The sequence below is a fragment of the Numida meleagris genome, chromosome 1 (assembly GCF_002078875.1).
Source record: "Numida meleagris isolate 19003 breed g44 Domestic line chromosome 1, NumMel1.0, whole genome shotgun sequence".
NCBI lineage: Eukaryota > Metazoa > Chordata > Aves > Galliformes > Numididae > Numida > Numida meleagris.
The window spans coordinates 103,779,166-103,803,109 of record NC_034409.1 but is presented as its reverse complement, the minus strand read 5'-3'; the positions used below and the strand labels follow the sequence as shown (position 1 = coordinate 103,803,109).

At 42.8% G+C, this 23,944-nt stretch overlaps 1 long non-coding RNA gene across 4 annotated transcripts in view; it reads right to left on the bottom strand.

The window, feature by feature from the left end:
• LOC110402625 overlaps nucleotides 4,492–23,944 on the bottom strand; it is a 58,809-nt gene continuing 39,356 nt past the window's right edge. For 2 of the 4 annotated variants that reach the window (XR_002441212.1, XR_002441210.1), the window contains 6 exons: nucleotides 23,501–23,733; nucleotides 22,103–22,246; nucleotides 18,727–18,852; nucleotides 16,070–16,197; nucleotides 13,980–14,042; nucleotides 4,492–10,614 (listed from right to left, as the gene is read on the bottom strand). This is a non-coding gene — a long non-coding RNA (uncharacterized LOC110402625). The remainder of the gene's footprint in view (nucleotides 10,615–13,979; nucleotides 14,043–16,069; nucleotides 16,198–18,726; nucleotides 18,853–22,102; nucleotides 22,247–23,500; nucleotides 23,734–23,944) is intronic. The other 2 variants (XR_002441211.1, XR_002441213.1) reach the window with 2 other exon arrangements.

Genomic DNA, 23,944 nt, shown 5'->3' with positions numbered 1-23,944 from the left:
AGAATCCTTAGAGTTGGAAGGGACATTTAAAGTTCATCAAGTCCAATCCCCCTGCAATGAGCAGGGACACCTACAGCTCCATCAGGTGCTCAGAGCCCCATCCAGCCTGACCTTGAGTGTCTCCAGGGACAGGGCATCCACCACATATCTGGGCAACTTGTGCCAGTGCCTCACCACCCTCACTGTAAAAGACTTTTTCTGTATATCCAACATAAATCTACCCCCTTTAAGTTTGAAGCCATTTCCCCCTGTCCCATCACCACAGATCCTGCTAAAGAGTCTGTCCTTTTCTTTCCTGTAGCTCCCCTTTTTCTAGCTATGGTAACCAGAACTGCACGTGATGTATTTGAACAGAGGCATAATGTGTTTCTGGTTTTGTTTTAGTTCCCCTCTAATCACTTCTAGCCGTCTCTCTCTCTTTTTGACCATCGCTGAACACTGAGATGACTTTTCATGGAATCATTCAGTGACTCTCAGACCAATTTTCTGAATAGCAGAAGCTCAGTTCGGTTCCCACTCACTTCATAGCTAGGATGTTTTGTTTCCCCTGTAGGTAGTATCTTGCATACGTTAACTGTGTATTTCATCTGCCATTTTACCACTTGATCATGCAGTATTGTCAAGGCCTTCTGAAAGTATTTGCGGTTCATTTTGGACCATGGAAAGCCATAAACAATGTTTTTACTATTCATATATGAAAGTCTGCTTAAATTCACAAGAGGTCACTGATAAGCTTAATGGGTAGCACAGGTCCTAGCTAACATCCAAATGAGATTTCACTGGCAAGCACACTCCACGTGGTAGTCTAACAGTCTTTTCTTATCACTTTCTCTCTCTTTACATTTCAGCCTATGACCTATTTTAGCCCAATCACCATTATCCACGTGCTCCATGGTTCTTTATGCCAGAGGTGTGGTGGTAACAGAGCGCACATTGTAAGCACCCGTTCAACCACTGCCACTCAGTTTCTCTCTGCAGTCCAGGGTAAAAGCCACCTAGCCCTGCTAATTCCTTGCTATTCATTTCACAAGTTGCTGGTTCAGCTCCTTCTCCCGACATTTCACCTTAATATGATTTCTCAGAATATTCCCTGTAAAGATAACCCACTGCATGGGAACTTCCATATGAAGAAAACAGGAGCACCATAAAGCTCAGTGCTATCCCTGTTGTGAAACACCTCTCCCCATTTCTTCAAATAGTCATACAGATTGATACTCAAAGTGTTCTTGCCACTGTACCTGTGACATAGAAAGGATTGCTGTCTGTAAAGCCACTCATTACTCACGAGAAAACAAAGGCTGTTCTTCTCTGTTCCTGCATCAGTGGATAGTCTGATGCATAAGCTTTGGCCATGGAGAAAGTTACCCTCTACCTGTTGGCCAAACAGCTGCTGTAGTTTGATTCCTGCTCTTTTCTTTTTGGTTCCTATTCTCCTGGAGAATCACTAGCTATTGCTGAAATTTGTATTGTGCCTGTTTTTATTAATTCATCAGATGCCAATGAATCAGTTCCTCATTCTGTTTGACCAGCTGTTTCATATAATCTGTTGTTACAACTGGATTTAAAAATCTCCCAGGAGGAGCATAATAACTCGAATATGTCAGATATGCAGTTATTCATGAAAGATGCTTAGTATGTGGAAATACACATTTCTTAAATGCAAGTATCAAGATATCAGTCCTATTGTCGAAACCAAGATGGGACTTCCAATATAACCCACTTGTCACTTACAATTCCCCTGTTCCCCGTCACATTACTGTGTAGCCTAAATTTTGCTGTTTGCCCTGTCCACAGCTCTGTATATTTCCTTTTAAGAGAGAAAAAAATCTTTTCAGATGAGAACCAAACAATCAGAACAATTATGAAAATCTCTCAGATTCTTCTTGTACGTGTGTAACTCAAGAAATCTTTTGTTTAAAGTCACACATTTGGAATGAATCTAAGAGGAATGTGCAGTTTGCCTTGATATAAGAAATATGGTAATGAATGTTTGAACATTTTCTACTTTGTAATTGTCTTCACTGGTTTAGCAATAAGTATATAAGTATAATGTTCAGAAGGTTTTTAGTTATAGTAATTTGACTGCAACACAGCCCTTTTTGTTATCTTACTTGACTTAGGAGTTACGTAAGATGTCATTTGGAAACCACTGTTTAGCATTATACAACGTCAAATGCATATACCCTGAAGAGAGTCTCAACATTTTCTTTATAAAAGCTATGGCTCAGTGCCTTTTTCCTGAAGCACATTCTCACCTGCAAAACAGCTCCTTATAAAACAGTTCATACTAATAGGCATAAACTACAGTGTGCCAAAACAGATTTTCAAGTCCGTTCTGGTATTTATGGGAAGTGTAGTTAAATGCAATCAGAGAGACAGCAATTGGTCCTTTCATTAAAAAAAGGGTAATTACCTGATAATATAAAGCAGTCCGCATCACTGAATCCTGAGTTCCATCAGTTTAGGCTTAGGATTCTACTGGTCTCAGTATGCTTGGTGTCACCCAGCATTCACAGCTTGCTAGCATGATGGCAGTAGACATCATCCCTGTATTGCAAAGTTGGACTTACAGGTTGGCTTAAAACACACTTCTCATCCATGCTACATGGACTAATCATAGAATCATAGAATCACAGAACTGTTTGAGTTGGAAGGGACCCTCAAAGGCCATCTGGTCCAAATCCCCTGCAATGAGCAGGGACACCTACAGCTCCATCAGGTGCTCAGAGCCCCATCCAGCCTGACCCTGAGCGTCTCCAGGAACAGGACATCCACGATCCCTCTGGAAAATCTGTTCCATGCCCTTCTCGGAGAAACCACACTTGGGCTGTTTGTTGGACTCCTGGCCTGTGATGTGCTTCATCCTTCTGCATGCAGCCCACTGAAAGAAGAATGTGGGCTCCAGCTCCAGCCATTATACCTTCAAACTCTTCTGCTTCAGGGAGTCAAAAGTCCACCTCTGTTGCCATGTGCATGCAAACAGTGTGGGCAGAGGGCAAGACTAGACTTCAGAGCAGACTCAGAGCCAGAGAGCAACTCAGAGCCTGATACTGGCTCTGCAGTCATAAGAGGTAGGGGACATGAGCAATGTCCTTTGTCCTCACTTCCACAAGTAGGATTAGATTGCAACCTTCACGTGGCTTAATCAAAAAAGGATCAGCTTTGCATAGGGGAGCTTCTGTCCTGCTGCATACCACAGAAGCAGCTTGTTAAAATACTCCCCTTCCCACCTACAACAGCATTTCCAATCTGCAAAGTTTCAACCCATGCAGCAGCTGGAAGTTCACATGGAACAGATACAGACATACTGTCCTTCATCCCTGATGTCTAGTTCTGCATGTCCTAAGGAGTCAGACTCTTCAAAGCACCCAGCTGCTGCTCCAGGGTCCCCTACACAGCTTATTGCTCAGAGAACAAGGAACATCTTTTAGATAGTAGGTAACCCTGCTGACTTTAGATGCAGTGAGATCCCTGGTTTAGTCTCCGTGTGGGAATGACTGCTGACAAATAAAACATAGCCAGCTTGTGGTTAAAGCACAGGATCTTTGCTCTATTCCTGGAATTGCAGCAGATTTCCTGTGTGGCTTTGGACGTGTCACGTAAGCCAAGTATTCAAACCTGGGGCCAAGCCACTGGGTGCTCAGCAGCTTGAAAATCAGGTGTTTGTTTGTTTGTCTAAGTATAGATTTAGGACCCTTATTTTCAGCAGCCATTAAAAAATATATATATATTTGGCCTATATGTCTCCAGTTTGACACCTATATGGCCACGTTATACAGCCAGCCAAACTAAAACTATTTAATTGAGGGAAGAGCACTGTGTTCTCTGGCTGTCAGGCCAATTATCTATGTACAAATTTAGGTGTCTGTCTTCAGTTACAAGGCTGACCATATGGGGATTCATCTCTCTGAGCCAATAACTTCCACCTACGAATGAAGAGGACTCTGGAGCACACTTATATGGCTTAAGGCCTCTCAGTATGTTATAGGTGGAAATGTTTTAATCCCTTATCCAAACAGAGAAATGCAAAAATGATTGTTTGTACTAATGTTTATTACGCCTCTGTAATTATACTTGATTTTGAATTGTCATCGAATATCCCTTTTGTATTTTTAGTGGCGTAAACTCAACACTTGCTGGGCAGAAAGCTGTAGCAGTTGTTCTCACCTTGAAAATGAACTAGCATTTTTTTCCTATAAAAAGGAGCCTCAGAATTTGCCTGCTAGTTCTTCAGTCCCACTCCTTCCCAAGATATAAGCCTTCTGTTAGGATCCAGTCACCATCAAATATAATCTAAGACCTTTTTGAACAGAAAAATGCAAGGTAGAAGTCCAAAACCACTAATTATTTTTCTTTCCCTGTTTTAAATAACCTGTCAAAACAAACAAATACCTTCTAGGCTAGGACTTTCTATGGCAATTTTTAGTCCTGGCTGAATTTTAGCAGCCAACATATAACAACAATACACCATTATTGGTAGTGGCATGTACGCTACCACGGTAAAAACATTTCCAATGTGCAGACACTGTATGGTATTTAAATAGAAATATCCTTTTTATTTTTGCTGACAGACTCCCCGGGCAAAGCTGGATGATTGGAGAAGCAGAACTTTTATTAGCATACCCAGAGGCCGGCCAGCTGGATGCTATGTTTGACACTGTTCTCACACAGGAGGGGGTTATCAGGAAAAAGGAATAAAGTACGTAAGCTGAGTCCCCATAAAGACCTGCGAGGTAGAGCCTAACAAAAGATTTGAATATGACGTATTTCATGTTCAGAAACTTCCCCTGGAGGACGGAGGGCTGTCATTTTTTCCAGTATTCATTAGACCTGGTGAATATGTGGTAAGAAGCAAGTATGAAAGCAGGTGAAGTATCTCAAAATACTGGTGGTGAGTGAGATTTCCTAGCAAAGTGGATTAAAAATCCAAGGGAATCTTTAAACCAAATATTGGCTTTTGTAGAACAAAAAAACCAAGATAGTGTTTCCACTCAGCCATAAAAGTTACTGCGGTTGTGTAATCATGTTGAGTTGTGGCCTTAGGAGAAGTTATAAAGCAGCTGCAGCAAATTAACTTTTCAAAAGTTATTATGGATTGGATGGAATCTAGAAAATTCCCCCATTTTATTTTTTTAATAGAATAGTAAAATGAACAACTGTGGATGAGATCTCATCTCAAGCGTCTCACTGTGTGCAAGCACTAACCTGAAAACTTCAAGGGGAAATGAAGTCAGATGCACCCCACCCTCCGAAACAGACACTCCCCTACCAGAAATGGTCCCCACAGTTCATCCAGAGGAATCCCATTATAGAGTCTTTAAATAAGGTATCAGTTTGGTGTGATCTCAAGTGGTTGGCTCCTGCCAAAAAAAACTAGAGATCCTCAAACCTGAAAAAGGGGTACGCAACATTAGGGAGAAGCACACAAGGTTGTTATCATGGCTGGCATGGGGGCAAGTTCTGGGTTCACTAGGATGCTCTAAATGTGAAGTCTCTGGTTCTTAGGTCATAAGACAATGCTCAGTCTCCTGGCTTCCCAGTGAGACCTGATCTCAGCCAGAGCAACACCCTCTGACCTCACATGGGAAGAAGTTACTGTCACTCAGTTAATAGGTGGCATCTTGACTTTCTAGGAGAAGGTAGCTGCCAGCATTAATGGAAGCATAATTTGGGAAAGAACCTCATGACCTGGCAGAGCACCTTGGGGTGTAAGTAGAAGACAGGAGGTTCAGAAGAGAGCAGGAAAAGAAAACAACAGTACAGTGTAAGCACATGCAAAGTAAAAAAAAAAAAAGAAGAAGATACTGGCATCATGGTTACTGCAGTCCCAAGTATTTGAATAAGAAAATTTGTCATCTGGGAGATGAACGGACTTGAAAACTCCTGGACAAAGCCACAAGAAAACCTCACAGTAAGTCAGAAATATGTGGGGTGAAGGGAGGTGGGCACAAGGGATTAAAGCAACATGTCTTACCATTTAAGCTGAAGTCCATACTGCAGCTGTTCTAGGAGAAACATCTTTCATTTTACTAATCTCTTGAATTAGACCTTAAAGCAAAGATCCTTTTGGACAAAATGTCCAGCATGCAGCTAGGTAGATACATAATATGATGGGTGAACAATTGGCTGATGAGTTAATCTCAAAGGGTTGTAGTAAATGGGGTTACATTAGGCTGGCAGGCAGTCACCAGTGGGGTTCTGCAGGGCTCCATTTTATGGTTAGCTCTCTTCAATATCTTCATAAATGACCTGAAAGCAGGACTTGAATGTATACTTGAATGCAGATGATACTAAATGAGGAGGAGCTGTTGGCTCCCTCTCTAGGGGCAGAGATCTTGCAGAGAGACCATGACAAATAGGAGGCACTCATCAACTGCATGAAGTTTAACAAGAGCAAATGCTAGATTCTGCACTTAGGCTGGGTCAACTCTGGATATCTATGCCGACAGAGGGACGAGAGGCTGGAGAGCAGCCCCACAGAAAGGGATCTGGGGGTACTGGTTTAGTATGGGTCGGCAGCATGCCCTGTTGCACTGCCTAAGGGGAAAAGCCATGAGAGAGTCTCTGAATTAGCACTGGTCATCCTCTGGCCTAAAGGCCAGTAACAGTGTGTAAAGCGCTTACACGGGATCTGGCAAAAGTGACTGGGAAGCACGGCTGACAGTATGCTTATGCTGTATTTCATCTACGTTAAAAAAATTGCCAGGGTTCATTGATCAGAAAACACTGGAAAACTCTGACAGACTCCATGACTTTTGATTGCACGTGTCCTACCATTTCTGGCCCAGAAAAGGTGAGAGAAACTAATTCATCTGCAGGATCCGTTTTTTATTGTTTGCTTTTGATTTGTCTTGCATGCAGAGGGCAGAGTTTTCAAAAAGCCTCCATGACACTACAAGCCTCCTCTAATGAAATGTCGGTAGGAACTTCACCACTGACTTCACTGGGAACAGCCTTAGGTCAACGCTAGGCTCTTTCTGGAAAAAATAAATAAATAACCGGGCAAAAACAACAGAAAGCCCTCAGTCTTTGTTTTCTTTAGAAGGATGTCTTGTGACTTTATTACAGAGTTATGCCAGTCCAAGGGAGGCAGAAAAAGAATGCTGAGAGACAAAATGCAGAATCTCCTCTAAATATCAAACATAGAAAGCAGCCAGTGACTTGCCATTTTTAACAGTGTATAATCAGCAGGGAACTGTCACAGATGTCCCATATTCTCCAAACAATGTTTCAGTTTCTCTTTCCCTTCTGAATCTTTTCTGAGACTCCCCCTCACCAGCCATCTTCCCAGTCCTCTGCCAGGTTTCATTGGGTTCTTCATTTCTTTTTTAAACCATACCCTGTAAAGTATATCCTCTTTTGTACCTCTAGGTCTTCTTTCAGCTTTCTCGCTTTCCTTCATACCATCCTAACACTCACAGTATTAATTCAGGTCACTTCTGTTTTTTCATCTCAGTGGAAGCATGTAATTGTGCTTAAGTATCTGTCCTATCCTCATCTGTATGAATAATGTTTTTCATTTCTACAGTAGTCCAACAAGGATGAAATCATTTTCACCTAATGCCTATTGGTGTTAAACCACAAAGCAATAAGAAGCCTTACCCAAAAAGAACACCAGTTCCAAGAAAATAGCTGATTTTATTGCTAGAACCTGGATTCCCCGTACTGCTTATCTTATACTTGCTCTAGGCCCCATCCAAACTTATTCAGAATTAGTGGAAGTTTATGCATCACCATCAAAGGAGTTAGGATTGCATTATAGCTTGTTACAAGATCATTTTATTTTCTCCTACATGCACAGTCTTGTTCCCACTAACTCCTGCATACTTCTGCTGGGTGTTGTATCCTTACAAGGGGTGTTGCACAGTAACAAGTGGAATTTTAGCCATCAAATATACCTTCTTTATAGCCCACTTATTGTTTTTGGAAAGTGTTCAGTTCCTTCAATTGTTTTCCTGTCAATAAATGTTCACTGATGAATATGTTCTCCATGCTGGTGACAGGTTTTACCTTTAGAGTAGACAAACAGAAAGGTGGTAAGACCATGCAAAGCCAACTGCTGCTAAGCCTTATACTATGTCTTGCCTATGAAGGCAAGGCACTTTATGAGTGCCGTGCTCTTCCCTTCTGGCACTGAACTGCTCAGTAGCTGCAAATGCCTGCAAACCAGCTGCTCTTCCAGGTGACATATTAGTTGTTCCTATAGGAACACTCTGCATCCAAATCCTATTCAAAAATGCTACTGGGAACAAAGCTGGCTTGTCTCCATAAAACATTCACGGTATTGGAACACGAAGCTGATGCATTGTGTGCTATACTTTTCCTCTACAGTTCAGGGAAAAATACCAGAAAAAGAGGAAGATGTGAGCCATTAAGTCTACATCGCACCCACGTTGCAGCCATGAACTGAGAACAAGATCTCACCACCAGCTTCTTCAAGACCTGGCAGCAAATAGGAAAAACAATTGAGCAATCAATGGCTATGGACTAAGTCTTCATGGCCAGATCTCTGTCTGGTATGAGTTTGGGCTGCTCCCATAAAATCAGTCCAGGCTATTGGCCACTTACATTCAGGCTCGCTCCCAGTCATTTTAGTGATTAACTAAAGCACACGGGTCACCACTTTCCACGTGCCCTCAGATTGCCAGATACCTGAATATGTCTGAAATGGCCTGAATGTGTTCAATGGCAGCAGAAAATGATTCTCTGCTTTTTAGGGACATTATCTGTTTTAATAGAGTTCCTTCTAAAGAATACCCTTGCATCTACAAAGAAAATCCTTATGTTCTTCTAAGGTGACTTTGTTGTATCAAGAATGCTATCTGCATGCAGCCTGAGTTCTCTGCTTGTTGCAAATAGCTCCTAAACTACATACATTATAAAGCAGTTTTAAAGCAAGAAAATAGCTTGAAAGGAGTGAAGGCTTAAACAGAACGCTATCTAAAGAATCATTCGTGCCAGCTCAACAGCTTTTAACACCCCCGAGACTGCTTTATTGCAAACTCAGAGGAATAGGAGATACGGATAATAGCCACTCATAGCTTTTATTTCACCTTCAATCAAAAAGCTCCTCTATCTGTTTTCCATTTTTCACCAAACAGCCAGGCTTCTTATGTGCTTGCTGAAGGCAACTGCCCACTTCTCACAGAAATCCTAAAAATAAGATGCAGTGGTGATGCAGTCCTACATAAACAAGAGCTTGTTTTACAGAAGAACTGCTCATTATATACTGTTTATAAACCAATCCCAGATGTCTTGTCTTACACATACATCTGCATATAGTCACCAGTTCTGGCAAGTACAGCACAGAGCATGGTAAAGCAGCATAGATCAAGCTCACAGACTACCTCATTGCAATTTGCCATTGCTGAGGGCTGTCTAACATGGCTTTGACCAATAAAATGACTGAAGCGATATTTCTGCTATAGGAAAATTTTCCTCCACTTTGAAGCATTCCCACTAGACCCCAGGCTCTGCAGTCTAGCTCCAAAGGTGTTCTCAGCTTATTCACCAAAGTGAGCATTGTGTACTGCTGTCACAGAAGCCCAGGGAAGAAGAATCTGAAAAGGAGTCATGAAGTGACTTTGCAGGTTTTCCTGGGACACTGATCCATGTAGGAAGCACTATGCGGGAAAGCAGAAAGAACACCAATTAAAGCTCTCAGATTATCATTTGAAAACAAGGCAGGTGAGAGATGACTTGTCACCGAATATGATGCTGCAAGAATGAGGGAGAGAAGCAACTCTCCATTAGAACAGTGTGGACAGATACTTTACATGTTGTAAGGAGTAAGACCCAGTGTATAGGTTGAGTGTCCATCTCTTGTCCTCCTTTCATAACTTCTGCATCCAGTGACTAAGTTCAGCCACATCTGGACATCTGGCAGTTGAACAGGCATCTCAAAAACACAACACTCCTATACAGTTCATGAAAATAGAGGGCAAGCAGAAGACTGAGACCCTTGATGAGTCTTTACCTTGACACACCATCCATGGGCTGCAGTATTAAATCATCCTCTGTTAAACATCATATGAGAGAGAAGAGGCCACATAAATGATCACAATGAAATAAGAGCTTCCATCAGACATTTCATCTTCCTACATACCAAAGTCAGTCTCTGGATATATCCCATCAGAAAGCAGGATTTATAAGTTCAAAAATTCATGGCACAGAATAGCCATTTCTGTACATTAAAGATAGCTTACATTAAAGACAGCTTTGCTCACATGTTTTCCTGAACCCCTGCTCTTCTTCCGTCTGGAAATTCTGCCTATTTTTAGGATATTTCAGGACATTTTCAGGACTTCCTACATTTGTTTGGATTTCTGGACCTCTGGCAGATGCAGTGAGACCTGAGTAGCAAAGCTGACAGACATTGCAGATAACCTCACTACATGAATGTACTCTACCATACAGCACAGGTACCTGGATAGTATCTATCCTTGTGCAGGACAATGACCTGACAGGTACAGCCCAGTTTTCTGACCCATATCAGAGATGTCTGAACGAGTTCTTGATAGTTGATCTTCACACACAATAGAAGTCCCACACATTCTGAAAATTTGGGCCTTGTTGAGCACATTGCAGGGCATCCTGTGTATCCATGGGCTCATTCTGGAAACACAATATCATTACTGTTATTAAACCCAGAAAACCTCAAGCATTACACAGCACATAAAGCAATAAGGGATAATCAAAACAGGCATGTGAGGTATAAGTCACTTCTGAAAGCATTTTAAATCAAAGATTTGAGTTGTATGGCCTCGCAGAGCCTCTGCATCACTGTGCTGGCATTTCCACCTAGCAGCAGCATTCTCAGCCACAACCAGGCAAGCAAGCAAACAAACAAACAGCTGCCACGTTCTTTGCATTGTAGATGAACTCAAAAGAAAATACAGCTGCAGTTCGTTGGCACGCAGCTGTTGAATTAAATCCTTTGCTGCTCAGCTAGCAGAGCACTGAATTGTGGCTTAAGCTGCAGTAGCTGGATTCAAAGCAAAGGGTGCCAAAGAAGGGGTTAACTCTACACCTGTGTGCATGTTCATAATGTGTATTTTTTCCTGAACACATTATTAGTCTGTTAGCTCATTTAGAGACTATAATGAAGTCATTCGGATGCCATCAGTATATTTTGCCAGAAAGCTGGCAATCTTTAATCTGCTTCCTCTACAGCATCTCACAAAGGAAGGGAGAAACCAAAACACTGACTTCAACTAACAATGAATTTATTTGCAGTGCTGGGTCCCAGCACATGCTGAGAAGAAAATTCTTTTCTTTATTCCCCCCCCCTCCATCTGATGGGCTTACACAACAAGCAAGTCACAGAGGATTCCTCAATGCAGCACAAAGTCTCCCCACCTTTTACACTCTTCTCTCTGTGCCTTCCTTTGACCTTTCCTTCAGATGAAGTAACCAAAGATAAAGTTGAAAATTGTTTGCAAAAAGCCCTAGCTAATGAGTTGCCGTGCATTTATGCATTCCCCATAACTGCCCATTGCCGCACTCATATCTTCTTTGAGAGACAACAGTATGCACTTAGCAGGGATTTCTAAGGGAAGAGTGCCGGGAAACAACGGTTGGCATGCCAACAAAGAGACTTTGCAGGAGTCAGGGGCAGAGGGGATGTGGATGAAGAAAAAGACAAAGAGGGGCCAATCCCAGTCCAATCTCACATTCACCAGTGTATGTGCATTTACAAACAGGGGATAAAAAGTACTTTAGTCAATCTCTGCTCTTGTTTCCCTATTAAACAAAATCCACTGATGTTTCAAGCTCACATGGACAGGATTCAAAGGTGATGTCCATGGGAGCTAAATGAGCTGAGTTTTCCCAGTTAGCAATGGCTGGGATGTGACCGGGTGAAACAACAGAGGAACAGCTGAACCACATCTATCCAGCTTGCCATGCACAATGGAACATACACCTTGTAAAAAAGCACCAATACCTTGGTAAGGCAGTGGCACAGGCTGCCCAGGGAGGTGGTGGAGTCACCGTTCCTGGAGGTGTTCAGGAACCGTGTGGATGAGGCACTGAGGGATATGGTCAGTGGGCATGGTGGGGGTGGGCTGACAGCTGGACTTGGTGATCCTAATGGTCTTTTCCAACCTTATTGATTCTATGATTCTATGAAAGCAGAGAGGTGAGTCTGCTGGGAGCTGAATCTGAAGGCAGACAGCTACTACAAACACTGGCTTTTCTAAGTGCCAAATCCAAACTGCAGCCAAGTGTCCCACTATTTTCATCACCTGAAAAGATTATGAGAGGGAAGTAATTTTACCAGTATCAAAAAAAGAAATCTAAAAAACATCAACTTGGTGAATTTGTCAGTTAATTGCCAGATGTTTGCATTACTTGTTTTCTGCACACTGGTTAAAGTGTTTTCCTCAGACAACAGTACCTGAGTTACTAGATTGTTCCCCACAGGCCTGAGTTTCCTTAACAACTCTCATGAGCCACATCCAGAGACTGGCAACACCACAGAAACATTAGCAAAAATCTGGGACACCAGTGTACCTGAGATCACCACCCTGCTTCAAGTGGCAAATGCCTGCAGTGCAGCTGATACCTTCATAGAATCATAGAATCATTTGAGTTGGAAGAGACTTTTAAAGGCCGTCTGGTCCAACCCCCTGCAATGAGCAGGGACACCTACAGCTCCATCAGGTGCTCAGAGCCCCGTCCAGCCTGACCTTGGATGTCTCTATGGATGGGGCATCCACCACTTCTCTGAACAACCCATTCCAGTGCCTCACCACCCTTATTGTAAAAAGCTTCTTCCTTATATGCAATCTAAATGTCCCCTCTTAGTTTGAAACCATTTCTCCTTACACTATCACAGCAGACCCTGCTAAAGAGTCCGTCCCCTTATTTCTTACAGCCCCCCCTTTAGATACGCCTTTAGATACTGCAACTGAAGCCTGCAAAACACCTCTTGTGACAATATCCTCATGTTACAGCACCGGCAGTACAACTGAATGCCAGAAGGGCTACTTGCTTTGGTAGATGATGCACAGCTGCCAGCATCTTGCTGGCACACCACAACAATCAGAGCATCTCCTCCCAGCATACTGCTGTATCGTAGCCCTGAATTACATTCTTCTGCTCTCCCCCAGTGCACTGATGGTGTGTTGGTGAGAGAGTTAGCAGTGGGTCTTAAATGCTGATAAAAATGAAGATGTTTGCTCACGCTGATGGAGCGGAAAGCATGCAGGGGCCAGGAGGGCACTGTGAGCAAGTGCAGATTGAAAGAGGAAGAGGCAATGAGTCTACCATGGGTTGCTTTTCAACAAAACAAATTATTTATTTTCTCTAAATTTATATGTGACACAAAATGCACCACTGGGGGCCTGTGATCAGATAAGGAGAAAAAGAATAGACTTGGAGCTTAAAGCATGTGAGCAGAACCAGACAATGACTCTTGTAAGAGGCTCTGACCACCCAGCTTACTGGTGGGACCTTTGGGTGGGCTACTTGGAGCTGCAGCCTCCAAGACAAAAGGGCACTCCACTGTGGAGGAAAGGAGGAAGCCAAGGATGGGAGCATTTTCATACTTGATCACAAGGGACACTTGGCACAGCATGCGCTTACTGTTCATATGGCCAAACCCTGGCATGTTGCCACTCCCTGTGGTCACATCTAGCCTTGAGAGGCCCTGACAGCTTGTGGGCTCCCCCATGCTGAGACCCCAGTGCCTGGGCATACAGGATCCTCACAGAGAGCCTGGGGACAATTAAATGGCTCTGGGAAGTGGCCTTGAAAGCAAATTAAATGAGTCTCAGAGGAGCAGAGCTGTATGCCTGGGCTCAAGCAGAACACAAATAGGACATCTGTCCCCATATCCCAGATGTTTTCTGTGCCCTGTGCACTGAACAGAGATGCAGGGCCACTGACCGGGTGTATTAGAGTTATCAATGTGAGACAGAGATGCCTCATCATCCACTCAGTACTTGACAGCAAGGCGTGCTCAACTTTGCACTTACATGCAGAATGTAAGCAGTAGGTTCATCCAGTTCACCCCGAAGTGACAGAGATATACCACACAGCTTACACGGAGTCAGTGCAGAAGGAAAAAAAACAAAACAAAACCATGATTTTGACGAATAAAGACAAGGAGCTCTTGTGCTGACCTGTTCTATGATCACACTGTTAAAATAAAGCAGCACCTTCTGGCCGTCAAGGCAGCTGGAAGCTCTCAGGAAAATTCAGAACCTGCCAAGTCAGCATTTCCAGATGGGAAAAGAAGAGAGGCATATCCAGATGGAAAAATAAACCACAAATAATAACAAAAATAACAGATGTATGGCAGCCCTTTAGAGTTCTGAAACTGTGACTCCTATTGAGGAGCTTTGGCTTTGGCTAGGGAGCTTAGCTGCCTTGAGACACTGCGTAGGAGAGAGGTGCAGCACCCTGGTGCATGCACAATGGTCATATGGTGGTGGAGAGGTGCCTTTATTGTCACTGGTGCCAAAGGAAATGATTTAGGTGTCTGAAGAGCAAGAACATCAACTTCTCTAGGCTAAATGCTCTGTAGCTATCTCAGACCATTAAGTTCTGGGTAACCACTTGAAAGTTCTTCACTCCTGCACTCCCTGGTAGCACCCACAAAGAATACAACCTGCCACTGATTTTACCAACAGGCAGATACTCAAATGCTGAACTGACACAATCAGCAGTCAAACAGGAAGAATCCAACAGTGAAGGGAAATGGAAATGGAGACAGAGCTCTTGAGGCCCAGGTCAACAACTTTAGTCTTAAGTCAGCTTTCTGCTTTTAATATATGTATTTATTACATTAATTAATATTTCAAATCACTGCTGATTAACAAGAAAATTTGCACCGATTTCTTTCTAATCTGTTTAATCATGAAGCAAGTTATCGTTGTAAACACATGTAAATGCACTTTTAATTTTATATATGCTATGTATATATCCTATAGTATGAATACATACAAAGTATATTAGACTCCAATTTTCTCTATATATGTGTAGGTCACTCTGAAAATAATACCTCCTATTTATTCCCATGGAAACTACAACAGATACAAAGAACACAATAACACTATTTGATGGAGCAAATTTTCAGCTACAAAACGCTATTTGTCAACACAGGCACCACCATTAGTTGTGCATTTTCACCACTGATGAACAAAAACCTGCACGCCATGCTCATAAAAATGTGCATGGACATTCAGAACGTGGCTTGTCTTTCATATCACTGTCACCACTACTGAAATGCACCACTCACCCCTCACTGTGCTCACATCCACTGTTTGGTCACCATCAATGTTCAGCAAGTGTCAATGAATGTCAGTGGGTGCCATTTTTTCTGCATGGAGGAATTCAGTGACACATCTTTGCTTCATACGCTTCCATGTCAGATGTCATTTTGTCAGAGTGCCCCTCTGCTGCCATTTGTCACATGGCAACAACATGCAATGGAATATGGGTGGGAAGGTTAAATCTCTACTGCCATATCGGCAACATCTGCCTCTGACATCATGGACCAACATGATAAAATAGGAGGCATTACTTTTGGAGTAGACCTCTTCTATCCTTTTCATTCAAGATCATGTGAATTCATAACTTAGCCAAATGTTTCAGTTAATGCATCATTGGTGACATTTCTAACCCTGGTATTTCCTAGGCTTCATGCCATGTAAGGATATGTGTATATTAGCAGCAGCATGAGCATACAGGAAAGAGCTATCTCTACACCAAGTCAATGTATGTTGAAAAGATTAAATTCCAGCCTTCTTGTGCTGCAAACTTGGCTAAGAAAGCTCTACATTTAAAAAGAAATTTAAAATGCTGCTTGAAGAATTACTCAAATGTCAAGCAGCATATGAAAGGACTCTGTTTTCAGGCCATCTCTATGCTCTAACTCTTTTCACATCCCTCAGGATTATAATTTTTTAAATTGTATTTAAGAAAAAAAAAAAGCTCAGTCATCTCAAGTGGTTAATTTAAATGCCAAGCTCCTGCCTGGATTCACATTTTCTAGTTCAGTTTTAAATCACTGAAAACAGATTGAATGGGGTGCCTTGCTTGGCAAGTGCTGCTGTTCACCTACCACCAGAACTTCAGTGTGGTCCTCTTCTGAAGGCATTTACCCATTCCCTTGACAGAGACTACTCAGGAGAGGAAGGGTGTTACAGGCCTGCTGTGCATCCTTTTGTCTCAACCTGCTACTAAATCTCTCTGCAAAAAAAATAAAAAATAAAAACCCATCAGCATTGCGGGAGCCAATACTGTAGAAAATTCTGTGGTCCTTTGGACCTCATTAAGCATCAATTCATGTTTTGCTAACACAAGCAAATGGCTTTTTCCTCTCAAAGAACATAATAATTGCTTTTTATTTATTTATTTTGCATGGGACATTAAACTGTTGGACTTGTTTATCACACCAGATCAAATTAAAGACAGCATGACAAGTTAGTATGTGTCTTCTCTGCAGAATAAGAAAAAACTGTTGCTGATGTACTGGCCAGCACCACCCACTTGTCTAGACTGGAGGGGCCAAGTGACATTACCCAAGGTGAGCACGGCTCACAGGTGCTTTCCAGTCCCAGGAATGCCATGATTTGCCTCACTGCTAGCCAAGTCTAACCATGGCCATGCATTTTAGGAGTGGAAAAGTTCTCCAACGGCATTCCTGAGTCTCCTTGTTCCCACGTCTCTGCGTGTCCTCCCACACAACACTCCCTTCAAGTTGGATCCGCTTTTAGTTTCCTCTGGAATTGGAAAGCAATTATTCCCCTTGCTCTGCTCCCAGCATAACCAATACCAGCTCCAAAGCCCTAGTTAACTTCTGCATTATTGAAGCAGGATATTCTTCCAAACATGCAGCAGTGGATCCAGGGGGCACAGCCATATCCTGCTGAAGAAATAAAAACAAATCCCAGAGTTTCAGCTGTATCGATACAGGTAGTCACGGTTGCAGTGCCACTGCAAGCCTTCTGTGTTTGAATATTTCTGCAGTGGATTTGTAGTGCCTGGGGAGGCCTCAGCACCTTGAAGAGCCACGGCTAGTTGCACACCAAGGACACTGGAAGTCCAGCAGCATCCCAGCTCCATGCCCTCATTATACAGAGTTCTGCAAGACATTTCCCAGCATTCTGAGCCCTGCCCCATCCTTCCCCCAAGATGACTTTTATGACCTGCCCCAGAAGCGAGTTAAGAAAGGGTGGAGGAACACAGCAGTGGTGAAGAACAGAGCCGGTATTAATATCCTCCACGATGTCTGCACTTTATTTTCCCAACTAATTTCCAGCTTGACTCTTCAGCTGCAGTTGCTGTTTCCCAAATTGCACCTGGTTTGGGAGTTAAAAAAGAACACATTTCTTGTTGCTGTTGGCAAATAGGTCAGACTTGCTTGCTCCGAAGTTTGTACTTGTTATGTATGTACATATGAGTTTAATAAAGTTTGTTGTCTGTTTAAGTTCTGTTGTTGTCTGCTCAATTGTAGGGAAGTGGGAAGCTGTCACTATGCCAGAAATTTTCTTATTGAAATCTAACAAAACAGTAAGCAATCTAAACAAACCAATAATATGGCACCCTGTGTCCCCAAACCAGCACGCACTAAGAGCTTCATTAAAATTGATCTTGAATTCAGCAAGTAAATCAACACTCACCCAAGACAATACATTACATTAATCAGGCACAAAATACCCCATACAGATCAGCAGGCCAAATGTTTTTCAAAAATAAGCACAACTGCAACTTTCAGTTCCTGGTCCATATCAAAGTACCACGATGTTTCACCACAAAGCAGCACATATAATTAGCAATCAATTACTCATTAAAATTGCCCCATGAAGCAAGCATGTGAGCACATACAATGCTTCTAATTCCCTTTGGCTCACTGGGCTCTGGCCTGATCTCTTTATAAAAGCACTTCTGGGGTGTACAAAAAGGCAAAAGAGTTGGTTCAGGCTCAGGGCCCGCTCCCTTGGCTGGGTGAACTTGTGGGGAAAGCCAGCCATGGCCAGGAGCACTAGCTCCCTAATGCTCTTGGGGGTTAAGTCCTCTCTCCTGTCAGCCTCCACCACTGGCAAAACTGCCTCTTCTGTAGGACTCCAGACTTTCTGCGTGCAGCTCCAAATGCACGGCCCCCCTCAAAGTGTCCTGGCCTACCAGTGCCTGTGTCACAGCAACAAGGCCCGGCTTCTTCTGGTCTGTAGATGCCTGATGTCCCCAGAGCTCAGTGCCATCCACACTACCAAAGAGAAGCACAGCCACATTGCCCAGCAAATCCTGCCCAACAAGGAAGCACTGCCTGTTGCAGTTAATGCATTTGGAAGCTTTGCAAACTGTTGAAGGACAAGTGATGGCACCACTGTGACTTGAGAGCCACGTCCTACACAGGAAGTTCCATAAAAACATGAGGAAGACATCTTTGCTGTGAGGGTGACAGAGCACCAAAACAGGCTGCCCGAATAGGCTGTGGAGTCTCCTTCTCTGGAGATATTCAGGACCTGCTTGGATGCTTTCCCATGCGACCTGCTGTAGGGAACCTGCTTTAGCAGGGGGTTGGAGTCAATGGTCTCCAGAGGGCCCTTTCAACCCCTACAATTCTGTGATTCTGTGATCCTCTGGCATTGTTTCCAGTATTACCCTGCTCCTCCCTGCTGGGAAATGACCCTCACCCAGCATCTGGCATAGTCAGCCTAACACTTGATTTTCCAACCAGGTGAAGCATCTGTATTTCCACAGCCACACATTGCTTACCCTGTTCTTATGGTGCCAAGGGCTTTTATCAGCAAAGAGCTCTTCCAGGTGTGGAAATCCCAAGGAAATGCAGCAGCTTCCCAGAATATCCACAGGCAAGAATTAAGCAAGTGACACCCACAGGAGCTGTAAAAGATGTAAACACAAAATAGCCAGATCACTACAAAAAAAATCCAAAACAAACAGAGTTCCTCAGGGGCTAGTGGACAGTAAGGACCCATTTCTAAGAAATTACACCAAGAAAATGAAGTCAATAACTGTGAATGAAAACCATGGGCATACTTAGAAAAACCTACTGTCCTTAAGAAGCGTTGCTGCCTCTTAGTGTGACACATCAGCTGGGAAACAGCAGGAGGGCTCACCTGTTCTGGAGGCTGAGCTTGCAGGTTCACAGTCACTACAGCCATTTCTGCAGAGCTCTGAGCTATGCAGGAGAGCCTCAAGGTTCCGGAAAGCCTGCTCAGACCATGGGCTAGTAATATAGGCTAAAATACAGCCTTCCAGGGAGCATTCAGGAAAGGGAGCTCAGCCAGGTGAGTCATGGTCTTGTTTTATGCCACTAGCTTTTCAGATAGACACCAAAAGAAAAGAAGTCTTGGCACTTGATTTGTTAGAAGAACAGCCTAGAAGTATTATGATTAAAAGGAGTGACTGAGCACTGACATTCAGTGTTTCTATTTTTCAGCAATTTCTGTGGGTTTTTTCTTCTTTTTTTTTCCTTGTGGTCTTTGTAAAAACACCAGAATAATAGCAATTTATTAAGAACTGGCATTCACTCAGAATAGTTTCCCTTAATGTGAATGCTCTTACTGACATTGTAAAATTTATTTACAGTTTCTCTTTTTTCTTCTGTTCATTGTTTGGATGTACCATAGGACTCCAATAAAAAAAAGTTATTTATGCTAAACAGATGTACTGTGAAAAGCCAGATGCAACAGGGATGATAACCAGCAGCTGGGCAGGCCCTAGCAGATAAGCTGCCATTGACTATGGGTTGTCTTGGAATCTGTAGCAGTTATAGCAATGTAAAATAGAACCATAGAACAGAACCATAGAATCATTAAGGTTGGAAAAGACCTCTGAGATCACCAAGTCCAACCTTCAGCCCATGCCCACCATGTCCACTGACCATGTCTCTCAGTGCCACATCCACACGGCTCTTGAACACCTCCAGGGATGGTGACTCCACCACCTCCCTGGGCAGCCTGTGCCACTGCCTCACTGCTCTTTCTGAGAAACTTTTCCAAATATCCAACTTGAACCTCCCCTGGCACAATTTGAGGCCATACCTCTCGTCCTATCACTGTTAACTGGGAGAAAGGCCGACCCTCACCTCACCACAACCTCCTCTCAGGTGGCTGTAGAGAGTGATGAGGTCTCCCCTGCTCCTTCTCTTCTCCAGACTGAACAACTCCAGTTCCCTCAGCTGCTCCCCATCAGACTTGCACTCCAGACCCCTCACAGCTTCATTGCCCTTCTCTGGACACATTCCAGGGCCTCAATATCTTTCTTGTAGTGAGGGGTCCATAAAATTTCTGTCACTCACTCTGCTTGCAAGTACATGGAGATGCTTAAGACAGAAATCAAAGTCCCCACTGACATCCAAAGTCTGAGGAATAAAGTGTTAATCACCTCAGAAGTGCTGTGCTTTCTGAACCTCTTCATATCTCCTAATGGCTTTCTCATTTGAAAAAGAAAACAAAACAAGCAGAGTTTAAAACAAAGCAACACGAAAAGCCTAAGATAATCTAAGAAAGTTGAAGTGCTGCCTGGATTTATCTCAGACATATCCAGCTCCAGACCTGGTCCTTCTAGGCCAAGTGAACTATGTCCTGATGCTGCCTAATGCTTGTAGATGAAGCAAACACATCATCTATTCCTATTCAGAAATGTTTACAGAAACACAGAGTACTTACAGCAAGGTGCACTCAAACCATGTCCCGTGATGCCTCAGTTGGACACAGGCCCATATAACAGTGCTAAAGATCAAGTAAGGGACAAACACAGGGAACTACACAGTGTCCAGAGCTGCCAGACACCTGCTCCCTGCACAGTCGGCAAAGGAAGATGCAGGAGGCATGGTACAGGTGTGCTGTGTGGGGTTCATGATTTCTTCTCCCCTCTGACCACCAAGGGAGCCAGGGCCTGGAGAGTAGGTGGTCTGAATCACACGTCACTCTCTAAGCCAAAGACATCAAAGTGGGTGAGCAGGATACAGCTGGATACTCCTACTTTCTCCTAAATATGAGTGGTGCCTCTGGCTCTCCTCCACAATTCATTCCATTGACATTGTTCAGTTTTCATCCTATAAAGCATTCATTTAACTCAGAGGGGAAGAAAAAGTCAATTAAATGAAAAAAAAAAAGAAGTGCAACAATGAATTTTTAACATATTGTCCCAAACAGAAAGCTGGACCAGGTGCAGACTCATGATTAGGATCAAGTGATGGGAAGAGGTCCAAAATGTTCAGCTGAAATGATTGCAGAGCCCTGGATTTCAAGGCTGTATACAATAAAGCAACTCATTAATAGCTGGACTTTCACCTTCCTGGCAACAGATGAGTCATGTATTTGAGAAGGTCAGTGCCTTGGATTTTAAGAACGGAAGAGATCAGGATCACAGGCCAGACAATTTTTTTTTTCAGCATTAAGATAGCATAAGGCTAATACTTGTGTCTACCTACTGCCTTAGTAGCTTCTGCATCATTAGGCAAGTAGGGAACAACTTGTCCAAAGTACAGCTAAGTGTATCAACCTCAATTACAACAGCACTTCGCTAAGATCTGAGTATTTATTACTTTTCTTATGTATCTCACTTTCTTCATCTGTGGCCAAGCTTTCCAGTTCATAGAAGAGATTACATTGGAGTAAGCTGATCTGTGTTTACAAGATTGGCACTGTCTTTCCATTATCCCTAAAGCCCCATGCCAGCAAAGTGATTAACCTTCTGAGAAATGCTCACTCCTTTTCAGAACGTCATTTGGTGTCACACTTAGAGCATCAACGAAGCAGGAGAAGTGATCATTTAAAGCATGAGGTAATTTGAACCTACTAGGTGAGCAGCCCCAAGAACATTTTGACAGCTATTTTCAAAGCACAGGGAAGCAATTGCTTCATTGAATGATTAGACAGGGCAAGAGAACCCCACAGTTGCAAAGCTCAAAGTTTCACCCTGTGTCTTTTGGGGAATGTAATGAATTCATGTGGTACTGTATGCGTTAGCACATTGCTTGGACAGAAATGGTTGATAAATCTTCTTGAAACCAATTAAGGAGGAAAAAATAAATAGCACCGGACTATGTTAGGTCCTTCCTCCCCACAGGAAAATAAGAAGCATCCAGAGAAGCTTCCAAATAATTCATTTAATTTTCACGTACCTCTTCCACCCACTCGTGGGGTCACTGGAATGACTTTGCTAGCTTCTAATATTTCACTGGCAAGAAAGATCCCTGGGAAGGAAAGAAAGTGTCCAGGTGACAGAGTTCCAGATATTCACCCTTAGTATCTTCTCCTTCAAAAATCTTTGGAGAGAGAAAACACAGATCAGCCTCCAAGTTACATCTTCTTTCCTGAGGTAGAATTGTGGTCCTTTTTCTCAATACTAGGTTTGGAAGACATCTCTGACCCCCTGGGAGAGAAAAGAAAACTATAGACTCTCCCAGAATAACCACATATACCCAAGCTTTCCTTCCCTAGATGAGAAGGAGAGGGACTCAAAACCTCTAAGATTGTTTTAGAACTCCTGTGGCACTTAGCCAGAAATTTAAAAAAGAGTTCATGTGGCCATAAATCAGCTGAACTGGTCAATGTGCAGAGACAGCTGACCAAAAAGACTCACCCAATACTAGATGATTCACATTTCTGAGAAAGCCATGAAACAAGAGATTTTGCCTTAAAAAGCAACGGGTTGCTTGACTTTTCTTAGAGTCATAACATACTGCATGAACTTTTATGATTACAGAGACCAGTATAACTGCATTAATGAAGAAACTACTTCCAAGTGTATGCGGATATTTCCTTCAGTGCTGGCAAAATGACAAGTACACACCAGGTGACCAAAACCTCAACATCCTACACATGTAGCCAAAAAAAATTCTTGCACAAATATTCTCAGAAACTCTTCTGTCCTTCTGAAAGATAATGACTAGGATATTTTTGCCTGTTGTATCTCCTATTCCCATGGATTTTTTATGTTGGGAAACCACGTATCTGTCTCCTTTCAAATATAGTTCCTTTTCACATGACTATGGAGGACATTCTTCTGGAGGCAGAACTAATGATTCTGATTGTCTCAACTTATATGTTAATGGTAATGGACTTTTAGAGTAAGCAAAGCTGTTCTGAAAAATCAGTAGTCTTGAAAACGCATACACTCAAGATGGATTCACAAAGGGATGTTTTGGAATAGAGGAAGTATCATATATCATACATTATTTCTTAGGACTAAACGCAGATACCAGCAGCAAATACTAGGGACTGACAAATACGCTTAAGAACCCCGTACTCCAATTAGATTCTCCACTGCTTGTAGACATGCTGTGAATTGAAAAGAGAGGACTCATGATACTTTCTACATGTTCTAGTCTAATCTCAGCTAACAATCAGTCCTTTGTATTATCCTTGCATCTGCTGTCCTGGGTTAGAGGAGCCAGTGTCGTATTTTACACATTTTTGGAAGAAAATATCCTTATGCTCCCCTCTCCATTCAGCAGAGCGGCAGAGTCAAGTTCCCAGATATCTTTAGAAATTGATCACTTAAAATGTCAGTAACTCACACAGTCCTGTGACTCACGGAGTCTGTAAGGCACTCTGTTCTTCAGCCACTGCATGGAAGATCCTGTGAACATCATCCTATGACACATGGTCACAAGTTGTGTGAAAGTTGCTAAAGGTTGAAGTCTGGAAATTGCCTCTTTTCTCGTAGACACATACCTAGATCATTCTGATTTGTGGCAGTGGAAATGCCTTTGAAGATGCTATTATTGGTGCTTTCTGGGTTCTTTCTTTCCTACAAAACAAAAAATTGAAGACACCCACCTATGAAAGCTGTATTCTCCATTGGGTCACCACAGCGCAAGCGAAGCAACCTTGCGCATGATTTTTGGCTACTGGGTCATGTCATTACATACAATTTCTGTGCCTTATGGGAGTATAAGCTGATTAGTTCATAGACTGATGGCTAGCAGATTGACAATTAAAGGGCTTCTTGCAATGGTGGT